At 34.7% G+C, this 12,033-nt stretch overlaps 1 non-coding gene across 1 annotated transcript; it reads right to left on the bottom strand.

Annotated features, from left to right (window-relative positions):
* Window positions 1–11,577: 11,577 nt before the first annotated feature.
* On the bottom strand, window positions 11,578–11,717 carry LOC136146202 (small nucleolar RNA SNORA7). The gene has a single exon (XR_010658931.1). It is a non-coding gene; the product is annotated as a small nucleolar RNA SNORA7 (small nucleolar RNA).
* Window positions 11,718–12,033: the final 316 nt, after the last annotated feature.

The following is a 12,033-nucleotide window of genomic DNA, read 5'->3' as shown; positions in this document are numbered from 1 at the left end:
AACTGGATGGACACTGCCTGTTCCTTTTTTCTCACAGAAGTTCTAGATCTCTATCATGTTAGCCAAAACTCTGGTATATGCATGAAGAACAGTGAGCTTTTTCTTGACAAATACAGTACATGAAAAACTTTCGCACTGTCAGCTAAAATGAAAACACAAAACATCAAAAACCAAAAGAACAAATACATATACTTCTCTCAATCTTAAAATTTCAATTTTTTTTAGATTCAAACTAAAGACTGTTCAAAATAAACAATCTCCAGGTAAAAATACAAGTGCTATGAATAAATACAAAAGATATACCTAGAAAGTCTAACATTTCTTCTATTTATACTTGACAGGTTTTATCACTAAAAGTTTCTTGGAGTATTTTAATTAAGTAATTTAATTAATTTTAATTAAGTAATTTAATTAATATATACTATATATTACAGACAGAAATTCTTTAAAGTGTTAATAATATAAAATTCATGAACGTTAATATGATTGCAATTAATAATTTAGTCAATCCATAAGTACTGAGCATCCCTTTATTTTTGGTAATATTTTTCTTTTAGTTTTTCTTTTTGTAGGTAAAAAAAAAAATAAGCTAAGGAGCTTTTTCACTGTGTGTTATATGAATGAAGAATTTTCAGGTTCTTTAATAGACAATTTTTGTAAATAAGAACATTTTCACATTGGCTTAGGCATTTTAATTTGGAAAAAAAAGGTGTATTTTTATTATCTCCTGTGTTTAGTCAGAATTGATTCCCTCACTTCTAAAAGTATCGCTTTCACTAAGGTGTAAGCCTGACAGTTTAGAGTAGTAAAATATTAGAAGGATGTTTTAATAGAAGCTGAAGGGCTTCAATTCAGGGTGCTCTGCTCTGCGAGGTGGTCAGTTTCCCTTTAAAACCTAAGACTAGCTCCAGTTGAGAGGAATTTTTTTCAATAAGTTACATAAAATATTTTATGTGAACACTGTTCTATCAGATGGGCATTTCATTAAGTTACTTAAGTGGTTTATTGTTCTAGGTTGACTTCTTAGAAACAATATTTCTTTTACTAGAAACACATATCAAGTTTTATCATGCTGCTGCTGCTGCCGCTAAGTCGCTTCAGTCATGTCCAACTCTGTGCGACCCCATAGACGGCCCCCACCAGGCTCCCCCGTCCCTGGGATTCTCCAGGCAAGAACACTGGAGTGGGTTGCCATCTCTTTCTCCAATGCATGAAAGTGAAAAGTGAAAGTGAAGTCGCTCAGTCCTGTCTGACTCTTCCCGCCCCCATGGACCGCAGTCTACGAGGCTCCTCTGTCCATGGGATTTTCCAGGCAAGAGTATTAGAGTGGGTTGTCACTGACTTCTCATGATTATAACACAAATAATATTCAATAAACATATATTCAAGAAATATATATATCAAACTCTCAATCCAATAGATAAATCTGTTATGTAAAATAAAATGTAGCTAACTCTCTATTCAAGAATTTCCTTTCATTATAGGCATATTGACTAATCCATTTCTATTTTGAGTCCCTACAGCCCTTTATGCTTGTCCCAAAACTGTTAAGTGCATGTTGGCAGACTTCCAAAGCTCATTTTGGCCTCTCTGATGGCTTTGGAAGCCTACATATAGACTCTACTTAGAAATTAAGTTTACCTTTTGAAGGAAAGGTGATGCTAAAACTATAGAGCACTGCTTTGGATATCTTGATAGGATAAAAATCATTTTCAATTAAAACAAATGTGACTATTTTCAATGTACTCTTCCCACCTAGGCAATTTCTAAACAGTTTCACCTTCTCCTGCTATCAAGGACATTTACAAATGATATCAGAAGATGACCACATCATTTTTTTCAGGAACAGTATACTGTTGGTTATTTTTTAACTTATCCATGGAAGAAAGGAGCCCTTGGAAAAATTCATGATATAAAGCAGTGTGTCTTTTTCCTGGTACCACTGAATTACTTCTCCACCAATTCCTAGACATTGAAACTTCCCATAAAACTCTGGTCTCCTCTGGCAATTTTTATCATTGAAATTATCTGATGCATTAGTTTAGCTAATAGTATCTTAAGGTGTTACTCCTCTAGGAAAATTTGTGTATCAGAGAACATAGATAGCACTAATCACATAACTTTGGTGCTGTGCTGAGTTGGCAAGAGATACCTCCTCGCAAAAAATTACCAGTAACTATACATTTTGAGGTACACTGCCTAATCGGAAAGACAACAAAAATCTGTGAATTAAACTTGTTTTTAAACTTAAAAACAGTATCACCTTGTTCTTAATGAATCTTTTAAGTATGTCTGATGACACACACACATTGCACCAGAAATAGATAATACACCTATATGTGTGTGTATATATATAGATAATGCAATGTGTATAAATGGAGACATGTAGACAAATTTAGGCTTATATGTAACACATATATAAAATATACATAACATACATACATATACAAAAATCAGAAAAAATATATTTATTATATTTTTTGTCTTATTTCCTTTAAATGTACAAGGCTAGTTTATGAAGACTGATCCACCTAGAGATCTGTTGGCATTAACACCTTGGTCTAAATCATATTTTTCCGCTAGTTTCCAAGTATCCTATCTGACCTTAGTGACAACTCATTTTAAAAAATGATGAGCATTATGCTGTGGTTCTTATTAGAAGTGTAGATGCAAGAAGCATATTACAAAGGATGAAAAATGTAACTACATGTTGCAATCTATGTCTTATGTAGGTCATTCTCTTTGATCCTCACTTGAAAGCATTACCATTTCCAGGAGATGTTACAAAAAAATAAAAAGCAATTACCACCACATCTCAGTTAGAGGAGCTTATAGTATTAAGGGTTCATCACATTTTTTGCTCTTTCTTTTTTTTCCATCTGAAAACCAGAGTTACGTGGTTTCAGGCCAAGAAGTTGAGATTTTACTTTTCCATTAGGATTTTTTCTCTACCCTAAAAAAAATTCAACTTGTGAGTAGTGCTTTTTAAGAGTACTAAAAAAAATAAAAGAAAGATGCTATTCCTTTTATGGAACAAGGAACTGTGGCTAGGAGATGCTAATAAGTCTTTTAATACCACCACTGAATATTAAAATGTTACTGCTTCAGTGAAATACTTTACATTATCCACAATAGTTTTTCAATAAAAAAGTTTCATAAAATTTGAAACTCAGCAGGTTTAGATTATATTAGCCGCTCAAACTTTACTTTTTATAATTTTAATGATGGTAAGAATTTTTACTATATTTTACTAATTTATTCTTTTGGTGAAGTAGGACATTACTATTAACATTCTGTCAATAGAGAAGCAAGGCCAGTAGTGATAAAATGTCCTAAGTTATCAAGTTGGAGTTAGTGAAAGGACTGAAACTAAAAGTTTGTATCTTGGAATACAAACCTACAAATTGACTATTTAACACCAAGAAAAATTTAGTCACTAACTTAGAATATCCAAAATCTGGGGCATAATTTTATTAGACTACTAATTACAATGGATTTGCATTTAATAACACATTTTACAATTACCAAGACTTTATCATTGCTTGATACATAAGATTTCATTTCAAATCTGGTTAAGTATCTTAAAATCCTATATCTTAATTCCTTAAAAATGAGTCACAAAAAAAGAGAAAAAGAGATTTGAGAGATTACACCTTGCCCCCCAGAATATTTTCTACTCCCAATATATAACTATTTGATTCTATTTTCTAACAGTCATGAACTGGCTACAAATGTTTTATGTATAGAATGAATAATAACCAACTCATTTTTAGTTTGCTTGTGTTAATTTTTGTAATGTCTACAACTTGAAATATATTGGAAAGAATTTCAGCTACACTATTCATTTAAGTGTCCAACAATTATCTGTAATTTCATCTAATAATGTATAAAATATCATATAGCAGTTTCTAATAATTAAGTTGAGCTATTATAAATGAAAATACATAGTTCATTATAAGTGCTCAATAATATTTTCTTCTCTCTCTCTGGCGGTCAGATTGTCAATCTCCTTAGTAATTGTTTACAATGGTGGGCCAGTTTGTACTAGCACATTAAAGGCATTTTAAGTGATATCGACATCATTCATGAAACACTCAGAATGATATTAGTGCCTGCAACCTTTTCTGGCACAAGGACTCTGCCCATTATCTACAGATTTCAGCCAATGAAATTTAAACCTAAAAATGTCAATACATCTCTTGTCTTTTTTTTAACTTCTACAATCATCCACAAGGTCTGTATTAAATAAAGTGGCATATCTGAATGTTATATGCTATGAAAGTAGAATAAAAACAGTCAACTGATATAATTGTAATAGCCTTTGGTATGTTTTTGTCTACAGATATGCCAGGCATTGGGCTCAGAAGATTAAGGCATATCATAGTAAGAAATATAGAAGGCTTCCTCCAAGATCAATCTGTCAAGTCTACACTGCCACAAATCAGTAGCAATACATGATTTTATATAACAACACATATAACATACATTATGGAGAAGGGAATGGCAACCCACTCCTGTTAGGCTACAGTCCATGGGGTCACAAAGAGTTGAACATGACTGAGTGACTAATACACATAACATATATATCATTATATAATAGTTAGAGTAATTCTTACTTACTAAATGTCTGCTATAACTTAAGCATTGTGTTAAAATTTTTATTTTCACTATGCTTCATGAACTTCTAAACTACTCACGGCCTAAGTATTACCATCCCTCTTTACAAACAATGAAACTGATGTTCACAAAATATGATTTTTGCCCCAAATTTACATGAGTAGTTCCTGGCAAATCTAGGACTTGCAGAGAATCTATAATGCCAGATTAGAGCAGCTATCATAATAACCAGCACCAACTATTTCCATCACAGGCAGAGACAGAACCATCACCATTCAGGGTATCATCTGATCAGAAGGTGAGTCAGAAAAGGAAACCAAAAATTGTTTATAAAACTTCCCTGGAAGACAAAGAGAGATGCTCTTCATTCACCACCACTCTACTGGATCCATTGATACTTTAAATCAGTAAAGAGTATATATTTGATTAAGGAAGGAAAGACATTTACTTAAGTCATATAACCAGAGACTTGGCCTTGATGGAAAAATCTGTGAAATCTCTAAGAGAATCAACATATATGAACCCAAGGCTGCTACTGCCAAAATCACTGATGAGGAAAGGAAACAGTGTTAGAAATGTTTGGCTCTTCACAACTCTATAATTTAATATTGGAAACAAGATCCGAGTCCATTATATATGGATGTATAAAGCTTGGTGCGATAGATATACTAAAAATGTGGAAAAAAATATCCTATTTTCACACCCTAGGGGAGATTAATGTAAATTGACTTAATATTTTATAACAGGTCAAGTCATGGTGATTTGTGGTTGGTAAGAAAGACTATATTTAGTTCAAAAGCAGGGTCCAGTGATATTAAAATTTATATGTGAATAAAACTTAGGGAAAATAGTCATTTCTGTAGCCTTTTGATCAAATAACTTCTTTATCTATGAAACATGAAGTAGGAAAACATGAATTTTAGAATGCCCTCTAGTTTTATACAAACTTTATTCAAATGGAGATTAATAATCTCACTATTCAGGAGTAATGATCACCTTGACACCGTGACCATGCTAAAAGGGCACTCAGAGGTAGATAACATTTTCCTTTATAAATGTCTTTTCTTCATGATTACATCAGAAACTTCACATTTCATAGATCAACTGGTATCCTTGTTTCTACTGTATATAAATGTGCCTCATCTCTTCTAATTTCATTTTTCAGAGAGTAGAGATTCCTAGCCTCTAATCAGAAACCATAATAGCATTTTATTGATAAGAAGCACACAGAAACAATCTCACTAATATGCATGAAGACTATGAATCCAAATGACTGAGAATCTTTTTTTAAATCCTAAAGAGTTAATACAGCTATTTTTAAGCCTCATAATAATTGAGGGGCAGGTTTAAATGTACTTACCATTATGTCATTATAAGAACATAAAATTTAGAATAACACAATAAAGTACAAATAGACAGACATATAAAATATTTTATAGATATCTGCAAGTTCAAATCCTTTGGGGAAATATATTTCCACATATTTCCATTATATCCTAGGTTTTAATCCCATTAATTCAAATCTTGGGGTAAAAAGAACGACAGATTTCCAATCTCATCCAGAAAGTCAACACTGCTGTGTAACTTCTGTTGCTGTGGTTCAGTCGCTCAGTCCTGTCTGCTTCTTTGCTACCCCGCGGACTGTGGCAGACCAGGATTCCCTGTCCTTCACTATCTCCCAGAATTTGCTCAAACTCATGTCCCATTGAGTCCGTGATGCCATCCAATTATCTCATCCTCTGCTGCCCCCTTCTCCTCCTGCCCTCAATCTTTTTCAGCATGAGGGTCTTTTCCAATGAGTTTGCTCTTTATCCCTCTTTCTGGTATGCAAGAAAGGGCAGATCTCTAAAAAATTCTTCTTTGGGATTCAACATAACCATGTCTTGATGTTTTTTCCCCCGAGATTTCTTTTTGCTTTCTTTAGTCTCTCTGGTTGATTCTTCTTCCATAGGCAGAGTTTCCAGTGTTTATGTTTCCTAGGATTCTGGAACTCTTTCCTATACTTCCAAGTTCTTTCAGTTCAGTTCAGTTCAGTCACTCAGTTGTGTCCAACTCTTTGTGACCTCATGAATCGCAGCACGCCACACCTCCCGGTCCATCACCAACTCCCGGAGTTTACTCAAGCCCATGTCCATCGAGTCGGTGATGCCATCCAACCATCCCATCCTCTGTCATCCCCTTCTCCTCCTGCCCCCAATCCATCCCAGCATCAGGGTCTTTAGAAGCATGCTATTCTCAAAGATGTAAGGTGGCTTGTCTCCAAACTCTGTACTGGCACAGTGGCATCTTGACTGCATTTTCATTTTTAAATATCAGTCTCCACACAGATGTCCAACAGGAATCTAAAGCTAAATATATTTAAATTTGTATACCTTCTCCTGTACACATATTTCCGAGTTCAGTTATCTCATGACTCAGTTAACCAAGTTATCAATCTCAAAGCTGCCTTTGGCTCCAACACCACAATAATCCAATCAGAGACTATTGATTCTGGATCTAAAATATCTTTGAGAGTATGTCTTAATCTACTGCTCCCACACAGGACAAACTTTCATATGTGTAATCGAGTCTCTTCCTCGCTGGTCCTCTTACCACTTCTCCCTTCACAACTTATAGTTTTCTGACTTGATGCTAAAGTTATAGTTTTGAAATTCATATCTAAGCATGTGACTCATTAAAATCTTGAAAATAAGCAGTTACATTATTATGTATGAATTCAGTATTAATAATTTTCAAAAGCAAGCACCTTAGGCCATGTGGTCTTTTCTGGAACATGGAGATTAACACCAAATTAGACTTCAGATTGGACTAAAAACAAGAGATGTGACCTTAATGTATATAGATCATAAAATATATGAGGTGAGTATCTGAATGATAATGTCAATCAAATTTATAATGCTGATGAGTGAGACTAAGATAACCTTTGGGGTTAATGTCAAATTTCTGATTCAAGTGAGGCTTTTCAGGGTAAGAGCTCAAACACTGCTACTGTAACAAATGACCACGAACTTATTGGTATTTAAAAAAACACAAATTCATTATCTTACAGTTCTAGAGGCCAGAAGTCTGAAATCATCAGATTGATACACAAGCTAATATCAAATTATCAGCAGGGCTGGCTCCTTTTGGAGTTTTGAGAGGAAAATCCAGTTGTCTTTTCAGCTTCAAGTGGCCTGGATTCCTAGGACTTATGCTCCTCCATCTTCAAAATATACCTTCTAATCCTGCTTCCATCATTACATCCCCTCCCTTTTTGTAGTCAAATCTGCCTCCCTTTTATCAGGACACTAGTGATCACATGTAGACTGACTAGAGTAATCCAGAATAATATCCCCTATATCAAGATCTTTAATTTAATGTCATTTGCAGGGTCTCTTCTGTTCTATAAAGTATCATTCATTTATTCCAAACTCTAGGATCTAGATATCCTAGGAGGTCATTACTCCACCTATCACAATGTTTCAGCCTCCAACATAACTTTTCTACATATACACATAATCAAATATTATATATATATATGTATATATATAAAATACATAAAACATTCAATTGTATATGACCTTGCCAAATCCCCATTTGATCTCAAAACCAGTTCAGTTCTCAGGTTGAGTAGTAATTTGCCAAGGCAGAAACTCTTCTAGGAAGATTTTCATGTCCTTAACCACATTAGAGATGTAGGCATTGCCTTCAAGATCATTCCTGTGAACTCCATACTATTTTAGATATGATCTGCTGGCTTGTATATCCTGCTATATTTTGAGATTCCTGTATCATTTTCATCTCTGTAGCTCTAATGGTTGTGCAGTGGTAAAGAATCTACCTGCCAAAGCAGGAGATGCAAGTTCAATCCCTGGGTCACGAGAAGATCCTCTGGAAGAGGAAACGGCAACCTACTCCAGCATTCTTGCCTGGGAAATCCCATGAACAGAAAACCCTGGTGGGCTACAGTCCATGAGGTCACAAAGAGTTGGACACAACTGAGCAACTGAGCTCACACACATACAATGATTGGCATGGTAGTTAACTCAGGGTATAATGATTTTGTAATATATAAGGCTTTGCCTTGTGCACTAAATAAAAATAATAACTGATTTCTAGAATCCCTTGGATAATTTGACACACAAGGTTTACTCTAATTTACCATGTATTACAATTTGATCAATTTGCAAGTTTTATCATGTACTTACTATGTGTAGGTATTGAGAAATTTTTCACTTCATATCTTTTATTCTATCTGAAGACTAGCCTAATAAGTGGTGAAGTAAAATTAACTATTTTAGATAAATCAATATAAAATATTTACAGCTTTAAAAATTTTTTCTTCTCTATATTATAAACACATTTTACTTCATTCAAAGGGAAGAATGAGAAGTAGCAGAAAAATTTTCCAAATAATCAAATTAAAATTTTATTTTATTTATCTTTATGTGGATCACAGCTAACTTCTGCTTCCTTCCTGTAAAAACTACACATATGCTAGATAATTTTATTTAAAACATTCAAAGTCTCAGGACTTAACGCTCCAGTGTTAAAAATAACTCTACAGACAAGTTTCTGAAGAAAAGTAAGAAGATTACATTTTGGTGAATACACTTTATTTTTAAAAAAGTAAATTTGATGTTAGACAATATTATAAAGCATAGTTTATAATGCATGCCACCAAGAACTAGTTGTGTAAATTTGGGAAAATGAAAATCTATAATATCCATTTTCTCATCTCAAAAATGGGTATTTAATGTTATTTACCTTATAAATTAACTTATTGTGAGAAGGAAATGAGATGTTATCTGTAAAGTATTGAGATCAATGTCTAGTTTCAATAAACTTATCTATAAAATTTCTCTAAACTGTGCCACAGGACTGTGTCTAAATCATAGCTTTTCCAATTGCCAAGAACTTAATTTCATCTTAGACTATAATTAGGATAGAGCTGACATCAGTGATGTTCTCAAACTATTCTCAAACCGTATATTGAAATCATGGGTCACAATAGGAAGAGATGGGGTTATTGTATGCTTCCCTGGACGTTTGAATAAAGGAAATCAGAGGGGGAGTAAGGGTTGTCTTAAATAGAGGGAAATGTATTAACTAAGAGAAATGTTAACTTAGAGAAACACAGGGGGTAGTCAGTTTTCTCTAAAGGTTGATTCCTCACAGAATTAAAACTAGTTTAGGTCTTAGCAACATTTCATTAGGAGCAGAGCATCTTCATGGTATCACTAGTTTGTCTCCAATTTATTTTGTTGTATTTTTTTTTTAATTGAAGGATAGTTGCTTTATAGAATTTTGCAGTTTTCTGTATATGTCAATAAGAATTGCCATAGGTACACACAAGTCCCCTTCCTTCCAAACCTCCCTACCTCAGCCCTCCCCATCCCACCTCTCTATGTTGTCACCGAGCCCATTTGAGTTCCCTGAGTCATAAAGCAAATTCTCACTGGCTATCTATTTTACATATGGTATTGTAAATTTCCATGTTACTCTCTCCGTACACTTCAACCTCTCCCTCCTCCCCTCCTCCCATGTCCATAGGTCTGTCCTCTGTGCCTGTTTATCCTTTGTTGCCCTGAAAATAAATTCACCAGTACCATCTTTTTAGATTACATATATATGCATCAGTATATGATATTTATATTTCTCTTTCTGACTTACTTCACTCTCCACATTAGGCTCTAGGTTCATCCACCTCATTAGAACTTTTTTATGGCTGAGTAGTATTCCACTGGATAGATGTATCACAGTTTCTTTATCCATTCATCTGTTGATAGGTCGGTCCCCAATTTAACTAATTGTCTCAAGTTCTCACAACGTAATGCCATTTATACCTGTTTCAACCATATGGCCTGAAGTTTTTCCCTTAGTCAGAGACTCCCATTGTAAGAAAGTTTATCTTCTGCTCTATAATCTCACTTTCAGCTCTTCTGACTTTCCTAAGTCTTTGTTTATTCCCCTTTTCCTTATTTTCCATTAACAAGAAAAAATTGAAGAGTGGTTTAAGGCAAAGGGATCTTGCACCCTAGTGGCCAGGAACAGATTCCCACTCTGCTAACTGCTGTGTGACTGTGTACATGCTACTTAATTTCTTTATGACTTAGATTCATAGGTTGAAAAATTAATACTGTTCCAATGTCCATACTATCCAAAGAAATCTACAGATTCAATGTGAGTCTTATCAAAACTTCACTGATACTTCTTACAGAAATAGAAAAAAATCCTAACATTTGTATGGAATCACAAAAGACCCCAAATAGCCAATCTTGAAAAAGAATATCAAAGCTGGAGGTATCACACTTCCTTATTTCAAACTATATTACAAAGCTACAGTAATCAAAACAGTATGGTACTGGCATAAAACTGTCAAACAAATCAGGGGACAGAACAGAGAGCCCAGATATAAACCCACATAAATATGGGTAATTAATTTTCAACAGAGGAACCAAGAATATGCAGTGGGAAAAGGATCAGTTCAGTTCAGTCACTCAGTCATGTCCAACTCTTCATGACCCCATGGACTGCAGCATGCCAGGCCTCCCTGTCCAACACAAACTAAATGAGCTTGCCCAAACTCATGTCCATCGAGCCAGTGATATCATCCAACCATCTCATTGTCATCCCCGTCTCTTCCTGCCTTCAATCTTGCCCAGCATTAGGGTTTTTTCCAATGAGTCAGTTCTTTGCATCAGTATTGGAGTTTCAGCTTCAGCATCAGTCCTTCCAATTAATATTCAGGACTGATTTCCTTTAGGATGGACTGGTTGCATCTCCTTGTAGTCAAGGGACTCTCAAGCATCTTCTCCAGTGCCACAGTTCAAAACCGTCAACTTTTCTGCGCTCAGCTTTCTTTATAGTCCAACTCTTGCATCCATAATGACTATGGGAAAACCATAGCTTTGACTAGACAGACCTTTGTCAGCAAAGTAATGTCTCTGCTTTTAATTTTTTCTTTTTTCTTTTCTTTTCTCTTGTTGCAGAGTGTCTTCCAATCACCAGATACTGAGCAAACTGGGAATGGAATGGGTACCTCTGCCAGGCTTGCTTTCCCTCCCAACTCCGAAGCTGGCAGAATACAGGCCATTCTCCAGATGCGATCCTGGGAGGTTATGTCTCTGTTTTTTAATATGCTGTCTAGATTGGTCATAGCTTTTCTTCCAAGGAGCAAGTGTCTTTTAATCTCATGGCTACAGTCACCATCTGCAATGATTTTGGACCCCAAGAAAATAAAGGATAGCCTCTACAATAAATGGTGTTGGTGATATCAAATAGCTAAGTGCAAAATAAAAATGATCACTTATCTAACACCATACAGCAAAATCAACTAAAAATGGATTAAATGATTTGAACATAAGACTTGAAGCTGTGAATCTCCTAGAAGAAACATAGATGTGTAAGCTCCTTGACACTAGTCTTGGCAATAAC

This window comes from Muntiacus reevesi, chromosome 13 (genome assembly GCF_963930625.1).
Source record: "Muntiacus reevesi chromosome 13, mMunRee1.1, whole genome shotgun sequence".
NCBI lineage: Eukaryota > Metazoa > Chordata > Mammalia > Artiodactyla > Cervidae > Muntiacus > Muntiacus reevesi.
This window is presented reverse-complemented; position numbering and strand designations above follow the sequence as displayed.